Source organism: Panicum virgatum, chromosome 1N (assembly GCF_016808335.1).
Source record: "Panicum virgatum strain AP13 chromosome 1N, P.virgatum_v5, whole genome shotgun sequence".
NCBI lineage: Eukaryota > Viridiplantae > Streptophyta > Magnoliopsida > Poales > Poaceae > Panicum > Panicum virgatum.
Genome location: NC_053145.1, coordinates 56078677 through 56095718, shown reverse-complemented (window position 1 = coordinate 56095718; position 17042 = coordinate 56078677). Strand labels below are relative to the sequence as shown.

At 46.6% G+C, this 17042-nt stretch overlaps 1 pseudogene across 1 annotated transcript; it reads left to right on the top strand.

Moving 5' to 3' along the window:
- The first annotated feature begins 1801 nt into the window (after positions 1-1801).
- On the top strand, positions 1802-8707 carry LOC120656820 (annotated as a pseudogene). Its single transcript, XR_005668001.1, has 5 exons — positions 1802-4912; positions 5263-5379; positions 6196-6807; positions 6892-7020; positions 8206-8707. The product of XR_005668001.1 is annotated as a pentatricopeptide repeat-containing protein At3g49240, mitochondrial-like (transcript).
- Positions 8708-17042: the final 8335 nt, after the last annotated feature.

Sequence of the window (17042 nt, the reverse complement as noted above, 5' to 3'; positions counted from 1 at the left end):
TCTAACTATACTAAATTATCTAACTAAATTATAAAACAACTATAATTATCTAACTAAATCTCTAAACAAGTTCATTACTAATTATGTAACTATATACCAAATTATCCAAATATACTAAATTATCTAACTATATTACATACAAACTAAAATTAAAGACCTAAAACTCTAAATAAGTTCGTTACTAATTATCTAACTATATTAAATTAACTAGTTTGCAAAAAAAATATACACACATCTACTGGGAGGTTCGCCGGAGAGGTGGGGCGCGGCACGACCCTGTGGCAGGCCGGGGGGGGGGGGGGGGCGTGCACGGCCGGCGGCCGGCGTGCCGACGACGAGCCCGAGTGCGGGCGCCGAGTCGGGCCCCGCGAGGAGGACGACCGGAGGGGACGCAGGGCGGAGCACGCACGGCGGCGGTGGGGCGGAGCGGTGGAGCGGAAGGCGGGCGGCTATGCGACGAGAGAGAAAACTGAACGAAAGAAAACCGGTCGCAGGGGTATGTTTGCCAGTTCGGCGCCAAGGTCTACGGCGCCGAGATCTACGGCGCCGACCTGGCTGCCACGTCGACGCCACGCGAGCAGCAACCGTGGCACGCTGACCAGGACTCGGCGCCGTATATTGCAGCGCCGAGACGTGTTAGTTCGGCGCCGTGATCTGCGGCGCCGACCCCCAGGGTCCATTTCTGCAAATTGTTTCAAAAAGGACCTATATGTGAAATTTTTTCGCGAAAAGAGCTTAAAAGCAAAAAGTGTGGATTTTTGCTGCGCGTGGAGATTTGCTTGGCGCGGGAATTTTTTATTCGCATGCACAACGCTGGTGACCAGCTTGGGCAGGCGAGCAACATGCATGGCTTCATTTCCCCATGCGCTTTTTCTTTCCGAGGGCGGCGGCAGAGCTTCGTTCCCAGCAGGATGTGCTTCGCTGGTAGGGGTAAAGTCGTCCAACAGCACCTCGAAAGAGTAGAACGACTTCTATTTTTACCTATCTATCAACTGCCTAAAACAGCGAGGCCAGGAAGGAGGGGATTTGCTGAAGCCCCTGTCTTGGAGCCGGAGGCTGGACCTGTTCAGGTGTCCGGCCTTGCTTCTTCTTCATCTCCGGTGGATGGCGGAGGTAAGAGGCTTTTGTTCCAAGATTGCATAGCAGGCTGGGGGATGTGTGGATGTTTGGTGACTGAATCTGGCTCGGTCTTCCTTCGACGACGACGGTTGTCGACGGTGAGCTAAAGTCCAGGAGCTGGGGAGCTTGGGGCGCGGCCCCGGTCGATGTGCGATTGCTGATGGCTCCATCCCGTCCTTTGGGACGGGCGTCTACTGCGACTCACCTCAAAGCCGGCGGGCGATGGAGTTCCTTCAGCTCATGGGGTTGCTCGGCGTTCTCCTTTACGGCGGCGGCCGGCGCTAGAGATCTCAAGCATCGATTTCTCAAGGACCTAGGGACTTGGTTGTAATTTTTTTCTTTTCTTCAGGGTCCTTTGTGATGTTTGGGTGGGACAGTTGTCTCTGTATCCTTCCAGTATGTTCCTGTATGGGTACGCGTATTTGTAAGTCTTTCTTATCTAGAAATACATGAATGTTTATAAAAAAAACAGCCTAAAACGACATGTCAAACTGATATGGAGGGAGTATGTCAGTAAGATAACGATGATATATATATCTAATTTTGAGATCTTTTAATGATATAGATTCAATTTTCTCAATATTTTAATAATAAATCGTGTCAATCTAATTTTAAACTAAATTTTAATAATTAGTGTTAATACAGTCCCACCCAAACCCTAGGTTTGGACGAACAATCTCACTCTCCCCTACCGCCCCGACCCAACCTCTGGCTCCCGCCGGGCGCCGCCACCCGCGCCTCCCTCCGGTCGCCGCCCCCGGCCATCCGGCGCCGCCAGCCGCGCCACCCGGCTGCCGCTGCCAGCCGCTCCTCCCTCCTGACGACTGCTGCCACCAGCCGTCATAGCCATCGCGTACACCATCCTCATCAACCAGGACGACAACATCCTCAAGCACCTTCCCTCACTCTGTGACCCCTCCTCCCCGTCCGGCGGCCTCTTGCGGCGCCGTGCCCAACCGCGGAAGATGTCCCTTTCCAAGCCTCTCTCGGCGCGCCGCCTCGTGCCGGCGCTCTTCCCGCTCGCGCACGCGGACGCCGCCTCGGCCGCTGCGGCACGCCGCGAGCGCCGCCAGGACACGTTCGTCGCGACGCCCCCCGTCCCCGCGCCCTCCCCGAAGGCCGTGCGCCTCGCGGAGCCGCTCCCCACGCTGGCGCCGTCCCGCCTGGCGCTCCACAACCGGATCCTCGCGCTCCTCTCGGGCCCTCAGGCCGACCTCCCGGAGGCGGCGCTCCTCACCCGCCACGCGCTCCACTCCAACTGCCGCCCTTCCTCCTTCACCTGCACCGCCGTCCTCGCAGCGCTCCTCCGCGCGCGCCGCTTCAATGACTTCTTTGCGTTGCACCGCTTCGCCCTCCAGGCTGCCGTCCCGCCCACTGCCGCCACGCACGTGCTCTACCTCTCCGCGCTCGCAGCGCGCCGACTCCCTGACGACGCGCTCCATCACCTCCGCCTCCTCGCCCGGCCCAGGTCCCCCGTGCCGCCCTCCCCTACGGCCTATCGCGTCGTCGTCGAGTGCCTGGTGGCCGACCACGGAAGACTCGCAGATGCCGTCCTTCTCAAGGATGAGATGCTCGACTCTGGGGTTGTGGGGCCCGGATCCAAAGGTCTACAGCCTCCTCATGGTTGGATTCGTGGGTGCTGGGGATGGAGCCAAAGCTGTGGAGCTATACCAAGAGCTCACGGACAAGGTTGGGGGCAAGCCGGTTCTTGATGGCATCGTGTATGGAAGTCTCATGAAGGCGTATTTCCTTATAGGAATGGAGGAGAAGGCTATGGAGTGCTACAAAGAGGTGCTTGGTGTTGAATCGGAGGTGAGGTTTGGGGCTGAGAGCTACAATGAGGTGGTTGATGCACTTGGACAGCATGGGAGGTTGGAGGATGCACTCAATCTGTTCGACAGAATGCTCGGGGAGCATGACCCTCCACTGCGGGTTGCAGTTGATCTGAGAAGCTTTAGGGTGATGGTCGATGCCTATTGTGCTGCTGGGAGATTTGAAGATGCAATTGCAGTGTTCAGAAGGATGGGGGAGTGGAAGCTGGAGCCAGATGTTGCATCCTATAATAATTTGATTCGGCATCTGGGACTTAACCAATTGATAAGTGAGGTGGAGATGCTCTACAATAAGATGTGCGAATGTGGTGTTGGTGCGAATGAGGAGACACTTGTACTACTCATGGAATCATGCTTCAGTGTTGATCGCATTGATGATGGCATCTCTTACTTTGACAAAATGGATGGATTGGAGCTGAAGCCTGATGCGATCACATATCATAAACTTCTTGGTGGCCTGGTGGGTTTCAGTATGCTTGATAAGGCTCAGGAATATTTTGATCAGATGAAAGGGAAGGGAGTTAGCCCAAGCATCTCAAGCTATGAGACATTGCTGAAGGCATATGTTGCTGCTGGTCAGTTGGATGATGCGGCCAACATTGCAAAAGCTATTCTTTTGGATGAGAAGGTTGTCTTCAGTGACGAAATGAGGGAGCTCTTGGAAGGAGCTCTACGTGGAGGCGGGCGGGAAGATGACATTACCAAGTTATATGAGGATGTGGAGAGGCAACATGCTGAAGCAGATGCCCGAGCCGCGGAAGAGAAGGCGAGGGCAGAGGCTCTTGTCAAGGAAGAGAGGGAGAGAAGGAGGGCAGAGGCTGCTGCTAAGGATGAGGATGCGGCTAAAGCCAGTGCTGCTGCTATTGAAGCTATCCTAGCCCATAAAAGGAAGAAGGAGAGTGAAGTATCGCCTGCTCCTGATGCAAACACCCTGGATGGTGGCTTTCTCAGTAAGCTAGGCCTTAGATCAGCTGGAGAAGGTGCACTTCAAGGCACTCCGCAAATTACAGAAGGGATGGGAGGCGACGGGCAGGGACAACTGCGATGACCACGAGAAATCCTATACATCCAGACAAGCTTCTAAAGTCAGCTGTAGTTCACAGTGTCCCAGATATGTCGCTTTTATTTGAGGATAAAACATGTAGGAGATGATCGTATTCAGGCATAGTTGTGCTTAGGAGATGAACTGCAGTTGGTAGAAGTTACAGTATATTGTGCCAATTTCTATTTCTGTAATCATGAAACTCATGATTTGCTAAAAAATTTTGAAGTAAAATTAATCCTCTTTGGCATGTCCTTCAAATCAGCACATAAGCAAAGCCTCCGGAGAAAATGAAAGCTGGAGGCACTCACCACGTTACAGTGAAATATTAGAAAACTGGAAGATATATTTGACTATGCCATATCTGATGATGTATTACAAACTGGTGAGCATTCATAAGCTTCATTTTTTGATAGCGCAAAACCATGAAAGTTCAGATACCTGAGCTCTACTTTAAACTGTTAAGACACTTGCTAATGGATGTAAATGTTGAGTCCAAAAGTTATCCTATTATGATTTTACATTGCCATCATTTCTTTTTGCTTGGAGTGCAGCATAAGAGCTCAATGTTTGCTTCCAAGTTCTGGGGTTCTTATAGTCATTGATAAGATTCGCGCAGCCCATCACTCGTTCTAGAAGAATGTTACAGTTAATTCATTGCCTGCTGCTTGCATCTCTTAAGTTCAATTTTGGTTAAGCTGTGTATGCAGGTTTGCTCTGGACAGTTTAGTACATTTATGGGTATTTTGTTCTTCGGATCCATTTTTTTTTTACATTTACTCATCGACATAGTTTTAACCCCTTCCACTAAGGCAATGAACATTTGTAATTGTGCTTGCAGGTTATAGTACCCGGAAAGAACAAAATGTTGGATGTAAGATTATTGGTTCACCTATTCCTGTTCATTTTGCCAACACAGGTCAGAGTATATTTTCTGCCTACAACCATGAGTGTAGCCATTAGCCACTAGGCAGACCTTTCTTATCAGCCTATAGGGAAACACTCAAACATGCACTTTTCATGCTATGTGCTTGCATAGTAGATATTGCAAACTAAATTGTTCGACAAAGTATTATATGCTTATGGGTTCAATGTTCCACAAATCCTGTTATTGGGTCTGATTGCAATTGATGGTTGTTCAATCCCTGTGTTCTGTTTCGAGATCATTTTGTGCTGGCCTTCATTTGTCTTTGACAAGGCATGAATTCCTCAAATGTGGTGTTTTTAAGGCATACTTAATAACCTTTTGTGATGCTTTCTATGTTGCAGATAATCTTCCTATTAAATTGGGATTACAAGTACATTCATGAGAACAAAATCTGTAGATACTTCTGCTGGTAGAATAAGATGCTGGGAGCTGAAAAGAAATTGCTGGCCTTTAAGCTGGTAAGTTTCCTTGCAGGATTACATTTGAACTGTGTATCCAATGGTGGAACATTTGATATCGGGGCTTCTTTGGAGCAGGGCCCTGGGAGTTAATATGAAAAACTCGCTACTGCAGCTTTGTGCCCTCTGATGGTGTCTGTAGAATATATGTTGCTGAAATGCCAATTCAGTTAATGTTTCTTAAAATTTAGTTCGATGTAGAACAAATGCTATGGGCTTGATTCAATAAGGATTTACTTCCTTAAATCCTTAGTATTTGGGTTTGGAAAATGTCATTTTCAGGTGCATTTTATTAGTTAAGTTTCGATGAGCAGCCAAACATGCTGCATAATCTTCGGTTATCTGTAATTCTTAATGGTTAGGGTCAGAAATGCCATATCCCATGAGTAGAGCCTGAACCTTTGTATAGCAGGCTCCATTTGGACCACCATATGAAATAGTCGAGGTTTGAAATATAAATGTAAGGCTGTGGATATGATGCTGCTGACACTCCCGAATTGTCCATGCATAGGTCTTCTATATCTGCTAGAGAACATCTATGCAACAGTAAAAGCCATCTCCCTCCATTGCACACGAGTGGCTTGGTTCAGTTACCATTCAATAAAACAAATTAGGTGGGCATGTGATTATGATCTGGAAGGCCTCGTTCTTGAGAAATTGATGACAGATATTATCATTTTGAAAAATTAATTCTGGATATTAAGCATCAAAGTATTGGGGATTGGATATTGGGTCTCTTTAGCTATAAACATCAAAGTGTTGGAGATAATCCAAGCTAAACTAACTTGTTTCTGATCTTCATTTTTTTCTCGACAGGAGGCAAGTTTCATTTCCATTACTTAAAACGGAAATACCGGCAGTTTGGTATACACCCAGAAGGGGAAAGGGAAAGCCCAAAGGAGATCTAACCTGATTCAAGCTAGACCACCTTAGTTTTGACACCCAGCATTCCCAGGCGCTTGGAACACTTGATCATCTCCAGCAGATTACTTATCCTTCTCCCTAACTAAAAGTCTGTCCTTTTGGTAATGGGAGGTGATCCAGTAACCAATTCTATCGCCAATACCAAAAAATTTTTGGTGATCGCCAAAACACACCTCCCTTTTGCTCAATGTAGGGTATTCCCCCCTCCATCCTATTCAGTTTGGAAGCCCACTTCCTGGCGGGGATCCCCCGCGCCCAACATGCGCCTTTGGAAGCCCTGGTGCGTGGGGGTTTCGGGCCCGGGTAAGCCCAGTTTCCCAGCGGAATAGCGCCCGGCCTATAGACATCGGGCAGCACTCCCCGTCCCTCCTCGTTTCGCTCCGCTCGGCTCCGCGAGCTCGAGTGGGAGAGTGCCGCAGCCGCATGTCGATCTCGTCCTCCGACCTCGCAACCGCAGCGTCTTCTCCACTGGTGTCTTTGCAGCCACCTCCTCCTTCGCATCAGGTGATTCCCCCTCCCTCTCCCCGCACATCTCCCTGCCTCTCGCTAGGGTTTCTCCACTCTTCTACTCACACATTTTTCTTGTAGATCCTGCTGAAGAAGACTTGCGGTTAGGAGCAGAGCAAGATTCGGGCATGAGCCGAACGCAGTGAGCAGGTGATCTGACACAGGCACTGCTCTCCCTCTCCCCCTTCCCAGGTGGACCTCTCGTTCCAGGTAAACCTCAATCGAACTCTGAAGTGCCATGGCTCCAAATCCATATATGTACTGCCGAACTAGCTCTAAAAATGTTGATGTAACTGAACTCTTATGTATTGTGTACTACTATTCAGAATGCATTGAGTAGCTTTGTATATTGAAATCTTGCTTTAGCTTTTGGTGATTCATAATTCATATTGTCCTTAACACGAAATTAGCACCCTGAATTGTTTGATGTAATCCTTGTGTTCAGTAGTGTTCTGCGTCGCAGTCTTTTTGTTTCAGTTAGCAGAGTCTGTTAGTCAGCAGTCCGAGTCTGTTCAGGTTGTCAGAGGTCAAGTCCCTGGCCAAGTCATGGCTGGATTGGCCCGATTGGGGATTGCTCCATTGGTCTGTTACATGCATCATCAGATAAAATTTGGTGAAAACGAAACAGATGGACGGATTGCAGGTCTAGAAGCCATTGGAAAATCCATCATACTCCTATATCTGTTGTTCACGGTATCATCTTCATCGATCATAATCAGGCCCTCATTTTTACATTGTAGTATCACATTTGTGAACATGTGGTGCATTCATATACTGCATGCGATGCATAATATATTGATAGATATAGTGCAAGCTTGCCATGGTCTGATGCCTCTAGATAGATTGAGATTAGGTACACCCAATCTGCTACAAAGCAGTGTGTTGTTCGTCATCCTCTCTGCAAATTAAACAAGTATATTATTATTACGCCCGCCGATCTACTGAAGCCTAATATAGTGTCCTAGCCTTTTATTTATCTTGACCATGTATAAAGCTAAGAATTGTTCTAGAGACAATATTTTCCCAACCCTTCAGCTCTAGTTATTACCATTGGTTATCATGTTGTTTGGTGATGTTGCAGTGTGCAGACATGGACTGAATGTTCTAGTAGTAGTACCAATTTATTGTATGATAAAATACAATCTGTTAGGTAGTTCAAAAAAAATATAATTTCTTACTAGCTCAATATCGGTTATCCTCTCAAATAAAATGTTTGTTAGCTTAAAGAAATTTTGGTTCAGCATCTGTTAGCATACAACATGATATATGGATTTTTTTTTTTTTTTTGGTTTCTCGCTCAGAATTCAGCATTCTAGCTTCTTGAATTTATTTAGTCCGTGCAGTGCATTCAATATTTAGCATTCAGCTTATGAGGTTTCTTTACGTTACTTGCAGAGCACTTAGTGGTACCAATGCATATATAGAAGTTGGAACTTTGTGACAGGAGTGGCGCAAGTGCGGTGTTGGTTGAATATTGTGATGTTGGTAACTTAAAGATCACATGCAGCTTACACCTTGCTTCTGCTTTTGTTCATCCACGTGATTTTTCTTTAGTTTTCTGGAAGAAACTATTACCTAGCTAGTAATCTATCTCCATGGTCTGTCTTCTCCATGATTTTTACCTCCAACTGTGGACAATGCCATATAAAGCGGTTCATCTCTGTTAGGAAACGGTGTTTGGCAGTCGATACAATCTTTTGATATCTGATTTTTGATTGATCTCAGTAGTTTGATTTGTAAGGTGTAAATCATTTTAGCCATGTCTCATCATGAGTATGTTGGTGCTGGTCGAGATGGATTAAGCTTATATGGAATAGCATGTGCCTGTTACCCAGGACCATTCAGTAACTATTCTGCTTTTTTGGATGATATCTTGACAATATATGGATTAAGCTTATATGGAATAGTATAATATTTGACACTTTGCATTTTCTATTCGTTTATCTCCTGATAAAATGTTGCTTACATGGACCAGTAAAATAATATCTACAATTTCTCTATTGTAATGCACCAGCGAAAATAAAGTAAACAAACGCCAATGGACAGATCATTTTGTTAGAATTATGGGCTTGGACTATTTATTTTAATCAATACAATAAAAGAATTTAAAGCCTACTATTAAATGTTAGGGAATCAATTGCTTAATTCTGTACCGGGATTTGAGGATGATCTCAACCGACTTAAAGGGTGGACTTCGTGTACACCACTTGTGAAGCCGGTAAGAGGAGGTCGGTGAACCCCGCGCGCTCGCCGCGCCGGACCGAGGCCGTGGGCGTGGGTGAGGCTGTGGCCGTGGCGAGGCGAGGCGCGGCCGAACGGGCGGTGCGCGTGCAGGTGCGGTGCGACGTGATGTGCTGAGATGAGAAGAACGTTTTGCTGTTAAGAATATTAAAACAGAGAATAAACGTTGACAGTAATGACTGGAGAATCACACCGAGGTTGTGGTCGTGGCGAGGCGAGGTGCGGCCGAACGGGCGGTGCGCGTGCAGGTGCGGTGCGACGTGATGTGTTGAGATGAGAAGAACGTTTTGCTGTTAAGAATATTAAAACAGAGAATAAACGTTGACAGTAATGACCGGAGAATCACACCAGTAACTGCCGCTTATCAAAGCTCTTTACGACGTCCAGGTTCGTTGAACCTAAGGCACACAGAGAATAAACGTTGACAATAATGACTGGAGAATCACACCAGTAACTGCCGCTCATCAAAGCTCTTTACGACGTCCAGGTTCGTTGAACCTGAGGCACCTCCACGCCTATATAAACCACCCCTTCCTCCTCTCATCTACACACACTTCAGCACTTGATCCAGGTACTCCTGCTTAGGAGACCTCTCCCTTCTCCCTCTGCTACTTCTGTCGTTCCCATCGCTAGTGCTGCGCGCACAGCTCTAGCGAGAGCAGGCATCCGGAACCTCTGCTCGCTGAAGGTCCTGCACGGGACGCGGGCAATCAGGTTTTTGGGGAGCGTCTTGACGCGACTGCTCGCTCCCTGATCGACTACTTCGTCTACTTCCCGGCATGAACGAACGACTACTTCGTCTGCTTCCTGGTGACCGTTCGTGGGACTGCACTGCGAACCTCTTCCTGCATCGACATCGTTTGGCTACTTCAGGCAAGGCCAGTCGAATAGCATGTCTATTCCAGCTGGTAACGGCGCAACCGGTGCCTCCGGCACTGGTCTCGCCTTGGGGTACACTCTAAACCTATTCTGATTTAACTTTTTGTTCATGCTTATTAGTAAGAATAACATGAACACATGCACATATCTTATTCACACATTATCACTCATTTATGCCATGAAATTGCTAGTAATATTTGGAATTAAAATATACCGAAAATTGCCTAGTTATCTAACAATCCAAAAACCTGATTTTGTTAATAGCCTTTCGGTATCTAGCTTTGCTGCATCAATCAAACCACCACCTTTTGATGGTTCAAATTACAAACGTTGGTAAGAGCGGCTTATATTATGGTTAATAATATCGAGAGTGATCCATGTAAAAGAGGGTAAGCCTGAACAGTTCACTCCAGAGGAAGGGAGTGCGTTCGATGAGGCTGATACCCTCTTTCGAGGCTTGGTCATTAGTGTTCTCGGTGAAAACCTGGTGGATTCCTATGTCCGGCTGCCAACTGGCAAAGCGTTGTGGGATGCTCTTGAGGCTCAATATGGAGTGTCTGACACCGGCAGTGAGTTGTATACGATGGAGTAGTTCCTTGAATATAGGATGATCGAAGACCGTTCTGTGGTGGAACAGCCTCATGAAATACATACTCTGGCAAAAGATCTCAAAAATTGTAGCAAAGAGTCCCTATGTGTGTTACCCAATAAGTTTGTGGCCGGAGGTATTATCTCTAAGCTGCCACCTTCTTGGAGGGACTTTGCTACTTCTCTAAAATACAAGAGATGGGAGTTCACCATAGATGGACTCATAGGGACTCTTGATGTTGAGGAGAAGGCGAGAGCAAAGGACATACGTGGGAAAGGAGTTGTTGGTGATTCTAGCGCCAACCTTGTTCAAAAGAACAACTCCCACAAGAACAAGAAAAAGCCACCGCAGAACCAACCATAGACTAAGCAGACAACCACCTTCAAGAAGAAGAAGAAGAAGGGAGCTTGCTATGTGTGCGCTAGTACAGAACACTTTGCTGCAAAGTGTCCGAACCGCAAAAGCAACAACTCCGCCAACATGGTCATTAGCGAGCCTGGAAGAACATCGGGGTACGGTAATTTATTACCTACAGTTCTTTTAGTTTTTTGTTCACCCGAATGGTGGGTTGACACTGGTGCTAATATTCATGTTTGTGCTGATCCTTCTTTGTTTTCTTCTTACCAGGACGGAGGGACTTCCTCCTTGCTGATGGGGAATGGATCGCATGCGCGTGTTCTTGGTGTTGGTACGGTAAATCTGAAGTTTACTTCGGGGAAGACCGTGCAGCTGAAGAACGTGCAGCATGTCCCCACCATCAAGAAGAATCTAGTCAGCGGCTCTCTATTGTGTAGAGATGGTTTTAAATTAGTCTTTGAGTCCAATAAATGTATCTTGTCTAAGTTTGGTACTTTTGTTGAAAAAGGTTATGAAAGCGGAGGCTTGTTCCTTCTTTCTTTGTCAGATGTTTGTAATAAAGTTGCATACAATGTTATTAACGTTGATGAAACAAATGTTTGGCATTCGAGGCTTTGTCACGTTAATTTTGGTTGTATGATGCGCTTAGCTAATTTGAGTTTAATTCCAAAGTTTACTTTTATCAAAAATTCTAAGTGTCATGTATGTGTTGAATCAAAACAAACTCGCAAGCCTCATAAGGCCGCGGAGGCGAGGAGCTTGGCACCCTTAGAATTAATTCATTCCGATTTGTGCGAAATGAATGGAGTGTTGACAAAAGGTGGTAAAAGATATTTCATGACTTTGATTGATGACAGTACTAGATTTTGTTACATCTATTTGTTGAAGTTAAAAGATGAAGCTTTACACTACTTTAAAATCTATAAAGATGAAGTAGAAAACTAACTTGAGAGAAAGATCAAAAGAGTTAGGTCAGATCGTGGTGGCGAGTACTTCTCAAATTTATTTACTTTATTCTGCGAGGAACATGGTATTATTCATGAGAGGACGCCTCCCAATTCACCTCAGTCAAACGGGGTTGCCGAAAGAAAGAACCGCACTCTAACGGATTTGGTTAACGCCATGTTAGATACAACGGGACTTTCCAAGGAATGGTAGGGTGAGGCTATATTGACTGCATGTCATGTCCTAAACCGTGTTCCTACAAAGAATAAAGAGATAACACCATTCGAGGAATGGGAGAAGAAAAGACCAACACTTTCATACTTACGTACATGGGGTTGTTTGTCAAAAATGAGTGTGCCAATAACCAAGAAACGTAAGCTTGGACCTAAAACTGTGGATTGTATCTTTCTAGTTTATGCTATTCACAGCGTTGGGTATAGATTTTTAATAGTGAAATCTGGAGTACCTGACATGTATGTTGGTACTATAATGGAGTCCAGAGATGCTACATTTTTTGAAAACATTTTTCACATGAGAGATGAAATAAGTTCATCTAGGCAAGAGTTCATCAAGGATGATAGCTCTGCTGAGCCGATAGAACACAATGAACATACACTTGTGAAAAATCCCGAGGAGGATAACAATGATGCTCCGAGAAAGAGCAAGAGATAAGGACTGTAAAGTCTTTTGGTGATGATTTCATTGTATACCTCATAGATGATACACCCAGAACCATTGAAGAGGCATGTTCATCTCCTGATGCTGACTATTGGAAGGAAGCAGTGAGGAGAGATGGATTCTATTATGTCTAATGGAACCTGGGAGGTCGTTGAACGTCCTTATGGATGTAAATCGGTTGGATGCAAGTGGGTGTTCAAGAAAAAGCTTAGGCCAGATGGTACTATTGAAAAGTACAAGGCTAGGCTTGTGGCCAAGGGTTATACCCAAAAAGAAGGAGAAGATTTCTTTGACACTTATTCATCAGTTGCCCGATTGACCACAATTCGAGTGTTACTTTCCCTGGCAGCCTCTTATGGTCTTCTCGTTCATCAGATGGACGTTAAGACGGCTTTCCTTAATGGAGAGTTAGAAGAGGAGATCTATATGGATCAGCCGGATGGGTTTGTATCAAAGGGTCAAGAAGGAATGGTTTGTAAGTTGTTGAAATCTTTATATGGTCTCAAGCAAGCGCCTAAGCAGTGGCATGAAAAGTTCGACAGAACTTTGACGTCTACTGGCTTTGTTGTGAACGAAGTTGACAAATGTGTGTACTATCGCTATGGTGGGGCTGAAGGAGTGAATTTGTGCTTGTATGTGGATGACATACTGATCTTTGGCACTAGCCTTAATGTGATTAAGGAAGTCAAAGAGTTTTTATCTCAAAGTTTTGAGATGAAGGACATGGGAGAAGCTGATGTTATCCTTAATATAAAGCTGGTAAAAGAGAGCAATAGTGGGGTGATTCTTACACAGTCTCACTATGTGGAGAAGGTGTTAAGTCGCTTTGGTTATAGCGACTATAAACCTGTCTCAACACCATATGATGCCAGTTTAATTCTTAGGAAGAACAAAAGGATAATGCGAGATCAGCTGAGATATTCTCAGATCATTGATTCATTGATGTATTTAGCTAGTGCTACAAGACCTGACATCTCGTTTGCTGTAAGCAAACTGAGCCGGTTTGTTTCAAACCCGGGAGATGATCATTGGAAGGCTCTTGAAAGAGTAATGCGCTATCTAAAGGGGATAATGAACTATAGAATTCACTACACCGGGTACCCAAGGGTACTAGAAGGGTATAGTGATTCAAACTGGATTTATGATGCTGATGAGATAAAGACCACAAGTGGATATGTGTTTATACTTGGTGGTGGAGCTGTTTCCTGGAAGTATTGCAAGCAAACCATCTTAACGAGGTCAACTATGGAAGCAAAACTCACAGCATTAGATACCGCCACTGTTGAGGCTCAGTGGCTTCGTGAGCTCCTTATGGACTTGCCGATAGTTGAAAAACCAATACCGGCAATTCTAATGAACTGTGACAATCAAACGGTGATTGTCAAGGTGAACAGTTCAAAGGATAACATAAAGTCATCTAGACATGTGAAAAGGCGGTTGAAATCTGTCAGAAAATTGAGAAACTCTGGAGTTATAGCCCTGGACTATGTTCAGACGGCTAAAAATCTGGCAGATCAGTTTACAAAAGGTCTTTCACGAAATGTGATAGACAATGCATCTATGGAATTGGGCTTGAGACCCACGTGAGTCATTCTATAGTGGAAACATGTCCTATGTGATCGGAGATCCCGTGAATTAGGATGGTGAAACAAACTAAAGTCTGACTGAGAGAAGAGAACCTTTGTGAAAAGGGCTCATTCCGTGTATAAGGTGCATTTCTCTTCTAATCTGTATGACAGGTTGGTCTATATCTTAATGTGTTCCATGTGGTTTCTTTAAAACAAATGAGTTGTTTTCTTGAAACAAAGATGTTGTCCTACAGAACATCTGAAAGGAACACACCTATATGAGTCTGACTACTGGTCATGGTTTATGAGAACTGAGTATTCTCTAGAAACTCATGAAGGGCCTGGAGTATGACTTATAAGCTCCAAACCGTGGGGATGCTTTTGCAGCCTAGTACCAGTGTAGGGCTCTGGTCAAATTTGTTTGCACAAGACTGCCAATTCACGGCATAGTCCATTGTACAGCTGTGAATAAGTGTAGCTTTTGTCATAAATGGAAGTTCAACTTAACAGTCTCTGTCAAATACTAGTATATCAATGAGGGAATGATGGCATTTCTAGTGTGGCTTGAATTTCTTGGTGGGGATTGTTGGAATTATGGGCTTGGCCCATTTATTCTAATCAATACAATAAAAGAATTTAAAGTCTACTATTAAATGCTAGGGAATCAATTGTTTAATTCCGTACCGGGATTTGAGGAGGATCTCAACCGACTTAAAGGGTGGACTTCGTGTACACCACTTGTGAAGCCGGTAAGAGGAGGTCGGTGAACCATACGCGCGGGCGCTCGCTCGCCTCGCCGGGCCGGGCCGGGCCGAGGCCGTGGCCGTGGCCGTGGGCGTGGGCGAGGCGAGGCGAGGCGAGGCGCGGTGCGGCCGAGGCCGTGGGCGTGGGCGTGGGCGAGGCCGTGGGACGTGACGTGCAGGTGCGGTGCGACGTGATGTGCTGACATGAGAAAAATGTTTTGCTGTTAAGGATATTAAAACAGATAATAAACATTGACAGTAATGACTGGAGAATCAGACCAGTAACGGCCGCTCATCAAAACTCTTTACGATGTCCAGGTTCGTTGAACCTGAGGCACCTCCACGCCTATATAAACCACCCCTTCCTTCTCTCATCTACACACACTTCAGCACTTGATCTAGGTACTCCTACTTAGGAGACCTCTCCCTTTTCCCTCTGCTGCTTTCTGCCGTTCCCATCGCTAGTGCTGCGCGCACAGCTCTAGCGAGAGCAGGCCTCCGGAACCTCTGCTCGCTGAAGGTCCTGCACGGGACGCGGGCAATCAGGTTTTTGGGGGAGCGTCTTGACGCAACTGCTCGCTCCCTGATCGACTACTTCGTCTACTTCCCGGCGTGAACGAACGACTACTTCGTCTGCTTCCTGTTGACCGTTCGTGGGACTGCACTGCGAACCTCTTCGACATCGTTCGGCTACTTCAGGCAAGGGCAGTCGAATAGCATGTCTATTCCAGCTGGTAACAGCGCAACTGGTGCCTCCGGCACTGGTCCCGCCTTGGGGTATACTCTAAATCTATTCTGGTTTAACTTTTTGTTCATGTTTATTAGTAAGAATAACATGGACACATGCACATATCTTATTCACACATTATCACTCATTTATGCCATAAAATTACTAGTAATATTTGGAATTAAAATATACCGAAATTGCCTAGTTATCTAACACATTTAGCTTCCAAACGGCACAGGGTAATTTCCCCTTCGTGGGATATCGTCCAAGGAAATTTCAATGACGGGCTTTCTTCTTTGGGTTAGTTAACATCTGCTGCCAGACTAGCCCAGCATCTACTAAAATGTACTGTAAAAGGTATTATTAGTGATGAATAAAAAATATAAAAATTAGTATGAGAGATAGATAATCTGGTGGGGCAACTTTGAAAACGCCATTCGACCTGTACGGGCTTCACTGAGAATTCTTTTGAGCAGGGTCGGTCGGACGGCACAAGCTACGGACCTGATCCGTGACATGCGCGCGCACGCACCACACGTGTTGCTGGGTTTGGAGTGGAGACTCGAGAGACGTTGCTCGAGCGACACGCTTCACTGCTTCAGTAAAGACCACCTCGCGCGTCAGCGACGCATCCGGACTGGGACTGCCACTTGAGACGCCAGAGGTGGCCCCCAATCCCATGGTCCCACCCACTGTCATTGTTTTGCCAGCGATGGCGATTCGACAGCCAGGCGTCCGATCGTGATCCAACGGCCAATGCCCCAAAGGTAGCATGTGCCGCCACGTGGATGTCGGAAATATCCAGACGCCCTCACACTCACTCCTGACCGTGACTCCATGGACAAAGTGAAACCCCAGTCACATCCCGGACGAGCTTCGAGCTATCCAAAAACTTGCTTTGAAATTGAACGACCAACCAAAAGCTATCCAAATTCTGAAGTCCAATCCAAACTGGAAAAATAGAGAGAGAGAGAGAGAGAGAGAGAGAGAGAGAGAGAGAGAGAGAGAGAGAACAACCCTGAATCTCTTCTTCATCAGTCACGACGTGGTCGGAGAAACTAAATAAAAAAAAAAGATTTACAAGGAGCTCCTGCTTCAGCTTCTCAACGAGGAAGAGCCGCGGAGCCACCACCAAATCTACGGCAAGCTCTTCCAACCCCAAGGTCCAGACGACCAGCGTAGCGTGCGTGGCGGACGGGCGACGCCGCCGTACGCGGCCGTGGGGTTGGTTCAGGTTCAGCCGCGTGTGTCGACGTGGAGCGCGTGCGCGGGCGGCGGCGGCGGGAGCGGCGGCGCGGCGAAGGGGAGGCTCCGGAGCATGAGGAAGCGCATGCGGCGCGGGAAGGGCGCGCCGCGGAGCAGCTGCTCCAGCACCCGCGCCACCAGCACCGTGTACTCCTCCATCAGCTCCGCCACGATCGCCACCAGGATCATCTCGGGCTCCCGCTCCCGGCCGTGAGTGGTGAGGTGATGATTGGTTGGTGTGCGCGGTGATTGGCTGATTG